The 13,135-nt window shown below is 35.6% G+C and overlaps 1 protein-coding gene across 3 annotated transcripts in view; it reads right to left on the reverse strand.

The window, feature by feature from the left end:
* INPP4B (inositol polyphosphate-4-phosphatase type II B) overlaps positions 1-13,135 on the reverse strand; it is a 931,109-nt gene that overhangs the window by 680,480 nt on the left and 237,494 nt on the right. The window lies entirely within an intron of this gene.

The raw sequence follows: 13,135 nt of genomic DNA on the forward strand, positions 1-13,135 counted from the left end.
CATTATATACTTCAACAACAATATTGTTGAGGATCTATATGATGGACATGGCTCTCTTTAACAATGAGATGAACCAAATCAGTTCCATTTGTTCAATAATGAAGAAGTTCTTTTCCCAGGGAAAGAACTCTGGGAAATGAGTGTGAACGACTACATAGCATTTCTAATCCCTCTGTTTTTGTCTGCTTGCATTTTTTATTTCCTTCTCAGGTTATTTTTACCTTATGTCTTAGTTCGATTTTTCTTGTGCAGAAAAATAACTGTATGCACATGTGTACATATATTGTTTTTAACATATACTTTAATATATTTAACATGTATTGGACTACCTGACATCTGAGGAAGGGGATAGGGAGAAGGAGGGGAAAAACTGGAACAAACGGTTTGGCAATTGTCAATGCTGAAAAAATACTCGTGCATATATCTTGTAAATAAAAAGCTATAATAAAAAAAGTTACATCACTTCTCCAATCCTCAATTTCCTCATCTATGGGATGATGGGATAGGAGCCACCCACCCAACTCAAAGATCCTTCTATCCCTAGCTTTATGATGTGAAGCTTATCATTAAAGCCAAAGGCAGATGCCAACTTCTCTATGAAGTCTTACTTAGTTCTCCCAAGTAGAAGAAGGATGAAGATGGAAGAAGGAAAGAGAAAAATTTGTTAGGAGGTTACTGCAGTACTCCAGATAGATGGTAATCAGAATCTGGACAACATGGCGTTAGGGGAACAAAAAAGTAAGAGGCAGACAAACCCAATTTAAAAGTAAATAGGTACAATCAACTACCAAGCCTAATGCAGATAGCTGGTTGTCAGAATTTGTTAAAAAAAAATCAGTTCTCAATTTTTTGGTCTTAGGAATACTTTATATTCTAAAATATTAATGAAAATTCCCCCAAAATCTTTATGTGAATTTTATCTATTGGTATTTACTGTATTAGAAGTTAAACACCAAAACTGCTTTTGATATTTCAGATTTTTCCCCAAAGGTTCTTGAGGACCCCTCAGAAATCTCTGAATCATAGTTTGATAACTATTTGTTTGCATGCCCTTATGAAAAGGTACTCCAAATCACTATTGATCAGAGAAATGCAAATTAAAACAACTCTGAGATACCGCTACACACCTATCAGATTGGCTAAGATGACAAGAAAAGACAAGGATGAGTGTTGGAGGGGATGTGGGAAAACTGGGACACTGATACATTGTTGGTGGATTTGTGAATGGATCCAACCATTCTGTAGAGCAATTTGGAACTATGCCCAAAAAGTTATCAAACTGTGCATACCCTTTGATCCAACAGTGTTACTACTAGGTTTATACCCCAAAGAGATTTTAAAGAAGGGAAAGGGCCCTGTATGTGCAAAAATGTTTGTGGCAGCCCTTATTTATTATAGTGACTAGAAACTGGAAACTGTGTGGATGCCCATCCATTGGAGAATGGCTGAATAAATTGTGGTATATGGATATTATGGAATATTATTGTTCTGTAAGAAATGACCAGCAGGAAGATTTCAGAGAGACCTGAAGAGACCTACATGAACTGATGCTTAGTGAAATGAGCAGAACCAGGAGATCATTGTACAAGGCAACAACAAAATTATACAATGATCAATTCTGAAGGACTTGGCTCTCTTCAACAATGAGATAAATCAACCCAGTGCTGCTGAGTCAACCCATAGCACCATTGTGCAGTGATGAAGAGAGCCATCTACACCCAGAAAGAGAACCATGGAAACAGAGTGTAGACCACAACATAGCATACTTACTCTGTTATTGTTTGCTTACATTTTGTTTTCTTTCTCAGTTTTTTTTCCCTTCTTGATCTGATTTTTCTTGTGCAAGCAAATAACTTATTAAATATGTATATATATATATTGGATTTAACATGTATTACACTACCTGCCATCTAGGGGAGGGGGTGGAGAGAAGGAGAGGAAAATTTGGAACAAAAGGTTTTGCGAGGGTCAATGCTGAAAAACTGCCCGTGCATATATTTTGTGAATAAAAAGCTTTAATAAAATTAAAAAAAGAAAAATTAAAAATTGATTATCTTTAAATATGAAAAAATGCATGCCTTTGTCTAAGAGGAAAAAGAAACTAAAGTGTACTTTAAAACATGCAAAAATGTAAGTATAATTTTAATAAATTCATCCTGAAGTGCTACAAGGCCCCAGTAATCTCATCATTATGCATTACATGCCCTGGGCATCCTTGACCTTTGCTAAGTTAATGCAAACCATTTGTCAATTGGATTTTAAATGTCTCTTTTTTTAAAAAATACTTTGTTGTTTTTGCCTTGCATCAGGTTGATTCACCATCAGGTGATTTTTAAAAACCTAAAATCCTTGCTGGCATAAAGAGTGCTAGCATTGGGAATAATATTTCTGGTTTTTAAGAAGAATTAAGGTCTGTTTTTAGAATCAGGAAAAACTGGGTTTAAGTCCTACTTTTGAAAGATATATATATATATATATTATATATATATATATATATATATATATATATATATATATATATATATATATATATTAGCTGTGTGTGTATATACATATGTATATATACATACACACACACATATATAAAAACTGTGTGTATATATATATTAACTGTATGTGTATATCTATATATTAGCTCTGTGTGTGTGTATGTGTGTGTGTATATATATATATTAGTTGTGTAACCACAAGGAAAATTGTTAAGCTTCTCCATTGCCCAGTCAACTCTTTTGAATTGTAAATTGTAGAGAGAAGGTGCTGATCTGCATCCATGGAAGATATGTCTACACTGAGAGCCCTTTACATTAATGAATCACACTCCTTTTCTCCCTAGAGCAGGAATTCTTAACTGGGAGTCCATGAATACAATTTTGTGATATGCATACACACATACACACACACACATGCATGTATATAACATATATACATATATACATATATATATATATATACCTCTTTAAGTCAATTTCCTCCTGTATATAATCTAATAGTTTTGTTTTTAATTTAACTATTATAATTCATTTCCTTTGTAATGCAGACATTTTATACATTTAAAAGCAAATAGGGGTCCACAGACTTCACTAGATTGTCAAAGGGGTCCATGACATAAAAAGGTTGAGAACCCCCTGTCCTAAGGATTGCCTTTTGATTCCATCAGTCAGATTTGAAACAGCAATAGGAAAATCAGTGGTACTTCTATAGATTTCCCATTATCTTAGCACTCTGGATTTTTGACACGGCTAGCATGTGTGAATGTGTGTTTGTGAGTATGAGTGCACATGGAGAAAGATGTTCATGTTTTAAGTCAAGATTGGGCTCTCAAGTTCATGATTTTGTAGGATGGACATATGAAAGGAACCACGGAGATCACCTGGTCCAATTCCCTCATTTTCCATAAAAGAATACCATGACAAATATAGGCTAAATGACACTTCCAATGTCACATGAATAAGATAAGGATTTGAATCCTGACAAAATATATACCATGCTTTTGGTTGTTTAGGCATTTCACTCGTGTCTGATTCTTTGTGGGCCTTTGAGGGATTTCTTGGCAGAAATATGGGAGTAATTTGCTATTTCCTCACTCCAGCTTATTTTACAAATGAGGGAACTGAGATAAACAGGGTTAAGTGACATGCCCAAGATCACACAACTAGAAAGTGTCTGAAGCTGGATTTGAACTCGGATTCTCCTGATTTGGGACCTGACATTCTGTTTACTATACTACCTAGCCACTCATATGCTATGTTAGACCCCACCTTTGTCCTTGTTAACTTATACCTCTGATTACTTCTTCTACTTATGGCCTCTATACCACAACAAGGTCAAAACTGTGGCTACTTAGGTAATAAACCACATGAGCTTAATTCTAATTTGGTCTTTATCCTTAAATAGATCTTAGCAAGCAATCAGGGCAGCTGCAAGCTTCTTGTGCTATTTGCTATCTACTCTATAAACTGCTCACATATCTTCCCATAGTAAGGGCTCAAGAGAACTCATTTCAGTTTGTGCTCAAAAAAAATAGCCATCTAAGCCACAATGAGCTTCTCTGGCACCTGCCTTTCAGGACCCACAGTTCTGGAATGGAGGGAAGAAAGGGGCTCCCTCTTGTATCTTCCTAAAAATCTCACTGGCACATCAAATTTAGACATGAAAGTCCTTGTGAAGGCCAATGAAAGGAGCCTCTGCAAGTAAATACTAGGCAAAGTATAAAATGCAGTATTGATCCCTATCTGCCTTTACTCCTCCTCCAATATGGCCAATTTTCCTTTCTCCAGCTACAAAAAATAATTCATTTTCATAGGAATAGAAACTATCTAGACCAATTCACTCATTTTACCCCCCAAAAAAATAAGTAAATAAACTGAGATCTAGGGAACTTGAGTTACTTGCCCAAGAATCACACAGATTTTAAGCAGCAGAGAAAAGATTTGAACCTGGGACTTCAGACTCTACAATTAACGTTATTTTACTTTAAACTTTTTATCCTTGACCTCCTTGTTTCTCCCAGGCTAGAGCCAGTCCCATGGGAAAGAGTCTGCTGGGGATAAACGCAAAAGCTTTGACCTGTCCCACTTTATGACCTAGGCTATTCCATACTTCCATAGGTAGCCCTCTCTTCCAGGGGACTCACTTTATTAATGTCAGATTTACAGTAGACATCCCATTGGCTCAAATCTGGTCAAGTTAGGAAATCCATTCATCTGAGCCCTCCAAATAACAGTCATTATAGGCATGTACTATATTCTTGTCCCAAAACCAATTTTCTCCATTATCTAGGCTTGTTGTTAAATTCTGCCCCCAGAATAATTCAATTTGATGGACATATAAGGTAGATGAAGGAAAGGAATAAGACAGAGGTCTGGAAAAGTGGTATGGGGCTAGATTGCAAGGGTCTTGAATTCTCTGTTAAGGAATATGGATTTTATCCTGTAAGAAATGGGGAGTTGTGAAACATTTCTGAGAAGGGGAATGTTATAGTCAGAGCTTGACTAACAAAAATAAGACTCACAATGCTGAGGAGAATGGTCCAGGCACTTTAAGAAACAAGAAGCAGGGACAGCACTTAGTAGGCTGTTGTAACAGTCCAGAGCAGAGTTCAAGAGAAACTGAAGCACAATAACATCAGAAGAAGAAATGAGGAAAAGCAGCATAAAAAATTCTCCTTTGAGCAAAGGAGAGGGACCTAGATGGGCAGGAGAAAAATGAAAAATCATACCAAGTATCCTAACCTGGATAACAACAATTGTGCAAGGAAAGAGTTTAAAGAAATGGTCAGTAGTGAGAAATTGCAAAGAAGCTAATGATAATGAAAACCGAGACAAGTCTATTGGATTTGGTGATTAGGAAGTCATTTGGTAGACATCAGAAGAGCAATTTTAGTAGAAAGATGGGAAGAAAAACCATGTTTACAAAGGCTTCAAAAAGGTACAGAAGATGCCAGAAGAATAGTAAGTGCCCAACACTCATTTGTTTGACTGAAAAATGGGAAAGCTATAGTCTCCCTGGAGACTAGTCATGTCTTCCCAGAAATAACTTAGTTAGTACTGAAGATACATGGATTATTTAGGTTCATCAAAGCTTATTAACTGTGTTTATTAGTTGGTAAATGACTATGAAAATTATGCAGTATAGTGGAGATCAGCTTAGAGGAAAAAAACTCATAGATTAAAGAATTTATAGTTAGAATGCAATTTAGAAACTGAATGTCCTATCCCTTCATTTTGTTAACACCATAATTGAAGACCCCTAGTAAAAATTTAGCCACGGATTTGTAGAATTCTTATAATCTGATTTATAATGACTGAAAAAGTATACCTGAATATAAATGAATAATTGATATATTATTTTAAAGTTTGCAAAAATTTTTATACAAGGTAAGTGCTATAGCTAATTACACTCGTTTTACAGATGAGAAAACTGAAGTTGAGTACTTAATTGACTATGTGGCTAACAAGTATCTAAGGTAGGATTCTAACAGCTTTCCTGATTTCAGATGAAAATTATCCATTTTACCATACTTCTTTCATGTGAATGTTTATTCTATATAAAATATAAACAAGAGACCAAACCACACCATAAAAAATCTTAGTGCCCTGCCTAGACATGTGAAAAGGTATTATATATTTCTATCATGTTGTTAAATATCTAACTAGCAAGTCACCCCTGATTATACCCCCAAATCCCATAACTCTATTTCTGCAATAGACACTCATAAAACTGACCACAACACATCTTTTATCTCTAACAAAAATTATTGTCAAGATGAGTCCACAAATTGCAGCATGTCCTTGCGACCTTCTGTGAATACACCTGGTGTGGATAGTTTACAGAAGACCTTTCAATCTTAATGACTTTCTTTCCCCATAACTGCCCACATATACAGGAGAGCACAAATCCATATTTTATGGGGAAAAATATGTTTCTTGAAGAAATGATTGCTTTATCAACCTGCTTGACCCATCGATTTTGTTGTATCCTGTTAACACCACCTCATGCACTAGCTGAAATTAGAATATAATTATACTTCAAAAAGGAACCAAGAACTCTGTACTGTAATCAGCACCCTGCTAAGGTTAAGCATACGCTAAACTACTAGAAGTATAAGTAATCAGCTTAACAGAAAAATGCTTTACATATTACCCATGGAATCTGAAAATATTTCCAAGTAAAAAAGAACGTAAATTGTAAATAAAATTTTCTGTCTAGTAATGGCCACTGAGATCCTAATGGTACATCTTCAATATAGAAGTAACTGTGTGACCAGGGGGCAGGTTCTATCACCTTCCCTGAGCCTTCAGAGAAAGCAGGTGATGACCCCAAGATTGCTTTACACTCTTAAGTTTATGATCCTAGGATTCTATGAACATATTTATAAAATAAACAGCCCTGACCTTTCTGCTCTATGTTTTGCAAGAAAGACAGACAGATGCTGATTAAAAAATAAAATGTAAAACATATAAAATCCTTTTTTTTTTTTGCTTTGAGAAGCAGAAACTGAATAATAAAGCAGTGATGATCAAAACAATCTGATACTAGCTAAGAAATAGAGCGATAGATCAGTGAAATGGATTAGGTACAATAAAATGACCATAGGGCAGCTAGGTGATTCACTGAATTGAATACTTGTCCTAGAGTCAAGAAAACTCATCTCTATGAGTTCAAATAGCACCTCAACCATTGATAGCTGTGTGACCCTGGGCAGGTCACTTAAGCTTGTTTTCCTTAGTTCCTTATCTATAAAAGGAGCTAGAAGAGGAAACGGCAAGAAAACTCCAAATGAGGTCATGAAGAGTCAGATGTGACTGAAAAAATGACTGAACAACAAAAAATAAAGAAGTAACCATAGTAATCTAGTGTTTGATAAACCCTAAGATACACGTTTTTGAAATAAGAACTCACTGTTTCACAAAAACTGCTGGGAAAAACAGGAAAATGATTTGACAGAAATTCAGTATAGACTAATCAAAATGGCACAGGATTTAGACATAAAGGGTGATACCATGGGCAAATTAGGAAGCATGAAATAGTTTACCTGTCAGATCTATGGATAAGAGAAGAATTATGACTAAATAAGATTTAAAGAATACTCCTAGATGTAAAATGAATAATTTTGATTGTATTAAATTTAAAAGGTTTTGTACAAACAAAACCAATATAGCCAAGAATAGAAGGAAAGCTGAAAGGTGTGAAAATTTTATTTACAGTATGTGTCTCTGTTAAAGGTCTCATTTCTCAAATATATAGAGAACTGAGTCTTAAGTTTTCATAACTCACCAAAACTGAGTTATTAGAACACACAAGTCATCTTCCCAATTGAAAAATATTCAAAGGATATGAACAGAAAGTTTTCAGATGAAGAAATCAAAGATGTACACAATCATGGAGGGAAAATGCTCTAAATAACTATTGATTTGAGAAAAGCAAATTAAAGCAACTCTGAGGTGTCACCTAACACATACCACATTGGCTAAGATGACAGAAAAAGAAAATGATAAACTTTGCAAGGAATGTGAGAAAATTAGGACACTTCTGACCTGTTGGTGAACTGATCCAACCATTCTGCAGAACAATTTGGAATTGTGCCCAAATGGATATAAAACTGTATAATACTATTATTGGGTTTACATTCCAAGGATATAAAAAAGGGGATGGAGCGCCCATTTGAACAAAAATATTTATAGTAGCTCTGTTTGAGCTTTCAATAAGGGACTGGCTGAACAATTGAAGCTTCTCTTTTACTTGCTGATTAATAATCATCTCTATGTAGAAATCTATCCATCCAGGTCGAGTCTCTTTCCTGAGCCCCACATCGACAACTGCCAGACATTTCAAACTGAATTTTTATAGACAGTAACTCAACATATCCCAAACAGAATTTTGCTTTCCCTCCCCCCCAAAAAAACCCTTCCCCATTTATTAACTTCTCAATTTTTGTCAAGAATTCCACTAGTCTTTCAGGCTCTCAAGTTCTAAACTTTGACATTATCCATTATCTTCACCTTCAATCTCATATACCCCCTATGTCATTTCTATTCTATGCATATGCTATTTCTAACTAATCCTCTTATTATTTATATGGCTACCATCATACTTTGGGACTTCGTCTCCTCTAACTTGGATTATTGCAACTGCCTCTGAATTTGTTTCCTTGCCTCAAGTCTCAAGTTGTTCAGTCCAACACATTTCTGACACTGTTGTAAAAGTTATTTTCCTGAAGCACAGGTCTGAACAAGTCAGTCCTCTATCTATAAACTCTACTTTCATCATCCAGAATTCTGGATGGTGAAATATAAATTCCTCTGTTTGCCTTTAAAAGGCAGTTACAACCTAACTCTGACTCATTTTTCCAGATCCAGTTATGATTCCCATTTCCCCACTCTAGTTAAATCAACTTTTTTTTTCTAATCCTCATTCATGGCATTCTATCTCCTATCATTGGTTCTAAATTTCCCAGCCTGATGATTTCAAGTCAACTGATTAAGCATTTACTAAATATCTATCCTATTCAAGGCATTGTTAAACTCTGCAAATCAAAAGAAACTAAAAAGAACATGTTCTTAAGAGACTTATACTCTACTAGAGAAGCTGATGTGTACACAGACAGGCAAGTTTTAAAAATATATGAATACAATGTAATTTCTGAGGGTTTCAGCAGGGTAGGAGAGACATAAACAATAAGAGCTAGATCAAGAAAGGTAGGAGGATGAGAGGGAGCTGAGCCCCGACAAGCTGTTCATTACACAAGACAAACATAAAATACCATTGAGGTAAGAGAAGGAAGAAGAAGTGATAAACTCAAAAAAAAAAAAAAAAAAAAACAGCTGCAAACGCTTCAGACACACTATTTTGTCTGCCTCATGTTGTGGCCAATATCCAAGTACTTGAAAATGTAAGAATATAGCCTGCCAGTGACCAAACCAGATAAGTAGATGCTTGATCTTACTAATGTTTGTGTTCCCTCCAGTGTTGCAGATGGCAGCCCATCTCCATTTATTCATTTTCTGTGACTTAATTTCATTTTCTTTCATAAATTTGAGATCACAGGCCCATCCAACATACTGGAAGTCTTGCTCACTGTGTCCTGATATCTCAAGTACACCAATAGAGCACACCAACTGTTCAGAATTATTCGGGGATCTTGCCATATGACAGGTCCATCTTTTTCATTCTTATTTTTCTCTCATTCTATCCTTTGCTCTGTTTTGTTTTTGGAATTCTTTATTAGCAATGGGTTGAAGCCTTTTCACATGTAGCAAGCACCTTTCCCTTGCCTTTAAATTCTTCAGATATGATTGTATCCCATAATAGCCTTATACTAACAGGATAACATTAATTTTTTTTTTAAATGAGCCTTTCTTTAAGAAGTAGTTTTCCCAGAGCTAGGGATAAGCTGAGGAAAATTTGCTTTGGCACTTCAGTTCCTATTATCCAACTCTTCCTAAAACACTATGCTCCTAATCCTTCCCTAACAGCAATCAGAAGAGACAAGTAAATAATACTACATCTTTGGTCCCTACATTTCCTCCCAATCCATCACTGATATCAAGTAGAGTATCCAGGATATCCCTACCAAAAAAAAGCCCCAAGAATAGCAGCAACTTTGCAGAGCTAGTCAGCCAGCAGTGCAACTAGCCAGGTATCAGGGGAAATGATTGTCACCAATGAAATGAGAGAATTCTACTGCTAAATGCAAAGCATTTTATCTTATAAAGAAAAAAAAATGTTCTGGAGCCATTCCAGAAACCGATTATCTCTTTCTTACATACAATATCTCATGGAGTTCACAGGCAACAATGCCGACAAGAGAGAAAATGACCCTGATTAAGTCATCTGTTAAAATAGCTACCCACAAAATAAATCCCACCGAAAGCCCTGGGGGGAGACTATAATCATTCATTTTTCTCTACCTTGCCTTGCCAGAGTGGATCAAATTAACATGATTTTCAGGCAAGGCAATATAGAGAACAGCATGTGGGCAGGTGGAAGTTTCACACACTCATTCTCATTCTATGACTTGAGTTTTCTTTCTTTCTCTGGCCAAAAATTATTGGAAGTAATCAGACAAAAGATGACATTTACATAACAATATGGTTGCGTGTCATAATGATGGAAATGGAATGCAGATCATACTTACTAGAGAAATTTAAAGGCAAGAGGGGGTTGTATATTTTATATGTGCTCTAATAATCTGGCTGGAACAGGGAGGATTAAGGAGCCAAGGTAATCAGAAAAGTGATTATTGCCTATCAGGGGGCTCATGAGAGTGGAAAGGGAGAACTCTGCTGGAGATGTGAATATTTAGAATTTTTTTTAAAAAGAGCCTCTTGCTTAAAGCACAGGTCTGAAGCAAGTCACTCACCTATTCAGAAAATTTTAGTGGCGTGGTGTGATTTCCAAAGAAAGCACAAAATACTCCAAGTTGCATTTAAAGCCTTTCATGATCTAGCTACAGACTAACTTGTCAGATATAAATCATATTTTATCCTTCTGTGTACTTCACAGTCATATTGGCCTATTTAGCCTTCCATCTCTCATTTGTGGGTCTTTATCAATACTTTATGTCTGGAATAAATTTCTTATATCCTTCTCACCACCACATCGTTCTAAACCTATCATTATCATAAGTTCCTTCAAGGGTCAATTTACGGGCTGCCTACTACGTGAAGCTTTTTCTTCTCTCCCTATCCACTGCCTAGCAATTAGTAATATCTCCTCCTCAGTCTTCAGGTCAGTTCAACAAATGTATTATGTGGGAGGTTAAACATTGGAGATATAAAAACAAAATGAAAAACTTCCTTCTCTTGAGAAGCTTACTTTCTACTGGGAGAAAATCCATGCACAAATAAGGAAACACAAAATTATACAAATATGATTGCCACCTTGACCTTCTCTATCTGCCTGGCTCTTACACATGATACTTTATCTCAATAGGAGATACTCAATATCCTTCCCTGAGGTTCCAGCTAAATCCTATCTTCTGTAAGAAACCTTTCCTGATACCTTTAATCCTTTCCCCCTTATATTACAACTAATTTATCTTAAATGTATCTTATTTTTAAATATCTGTTTGTATTTTGTATCACCCCTCACCATTAGACTGTAAGCTCTGAATCCTCTGCACTAATATATGATCAGTCTTTGTGACCATCAATGGACTGTAGCCAAGGAATCAAATGAAGAGGCTAATAAATTAACCTCATAAGGCTAAGTCCTTGGTGGGGAAAATTCCCCTGCTGTGAGGTAGGAAATTACATGACATTATAATAGAACAGAACAACTTCCAGCAGTTTGACTATGCCCATGTGAACAATAAGCCATTTACATTAAAAATGGCAATCCTGGCATTTTGGTTATTACCAGCAAAATGAACTCACTGAAGGAAATTCAAATGAACCCACAAAGGGCAATGACAGTATAGATACTTTTGTAGCTGATCAATCATGGCTCCATGAAGTACTTCAAAGAGGTATCTTACTTCTATATTAACAAGTGGTATCCTTCAGATCTAAATAGAACAATGGGCATTTATGAAGCTTTTTAAAGTTTACCAGTGTTTTTATGTGTCATCTCTGTTGAAAAGAACTTTGAAGAACTATAAATGTTATTATCCCCATTTTAGAGATAAAGGGATTAAGAATCAGTGAGTGTTAACGGTTTGGTAACACATGACAAAAAATATTAGAAGCAAGATTATTAATCCAATTCTCTCTGATTCTTCTAAATCCCCAACTCACTCTACTAGGCTGCTCCCTTTGAAGCAAGAACTTCTTTTTATTTGTCATTGTATTCCTAGAGTCTATCCAACTCCTTCCACTTAGTAAGAGCTTAATAAATATTTGTTGAGTTGAATTGAATTGAATTCATCATGCCTGGTAGCTCACAAGATAAGCTAAGAATTCTGGGTTATCAAAGAGACAAAGCTTCTAGATAGTCCAAACCAACTACCTCCTTTTCCATGGGAGAAATCGAAAGCCCAGACTACTGAAGGCTCAATCTAGAGCTAAAACAAGGAACCTGGATCTCCCAAGCACTATTATCTATCTCTGTCTCACATTGCTTTCTTTATACCCCTACAAATGTTATTTTAGACTCATTTGTAAATTCAATTTCAATGTCTTTTGATATTCATTGGGCTAATTTCATCCTTGATAACTGACTTTTTATACAATTTTTTTTTTCCTTTCAGTTATACTAGATGAGAATAAAACTCATTAAGTCTAAAATCTAGGTCATGTTTAATTACTTTACCCATTAATTCTTGGATTCTGTTATATTTGCTAGCCTATTATTCTATTCTATAAAGATTCCCTTACCACTATGTACAATCATAAAATAAGAAAATATAAATTAAGTACAAAAAACTTCTAAATCTCTTTAATGGCCAAAGCTGCCAGCAGAGAACCACAGATTTGGTGTAACAGCACAAAAACAAGATGGTAAATCACTGAATGTCAGTGTTGGAATGCATCTTAGGAACCATCTATTCCATCAACCTCATTTTGCAGAGGAGGAAGTGGGGGCTCAGTTAGTCAGATGACTTGCTCTAGGTCATATAGGTATCAAATAAATAACAGGACCAGGTTTGAAGCCAGGTCTGCTGATTCCACATTACAAGGACTTTAGGATAGTTGTC

This window comes from Antechinus flavipes, chromosome 6 (genome assembly GCF_016432865.1).
Source record: "Antechinus flavipes isolate AdamAnt ecotype Samford, QLD, Australia chromosome 6, AdamAnt_v2, whole genome shotgun sequence".
Classification (NCBI taxonomy): Eukaryota; Metazoa; Chordata; class Mammalia; order Dasyuromorphia; family Dasyuridae; genus Antechinus; species Antechinus flavipes.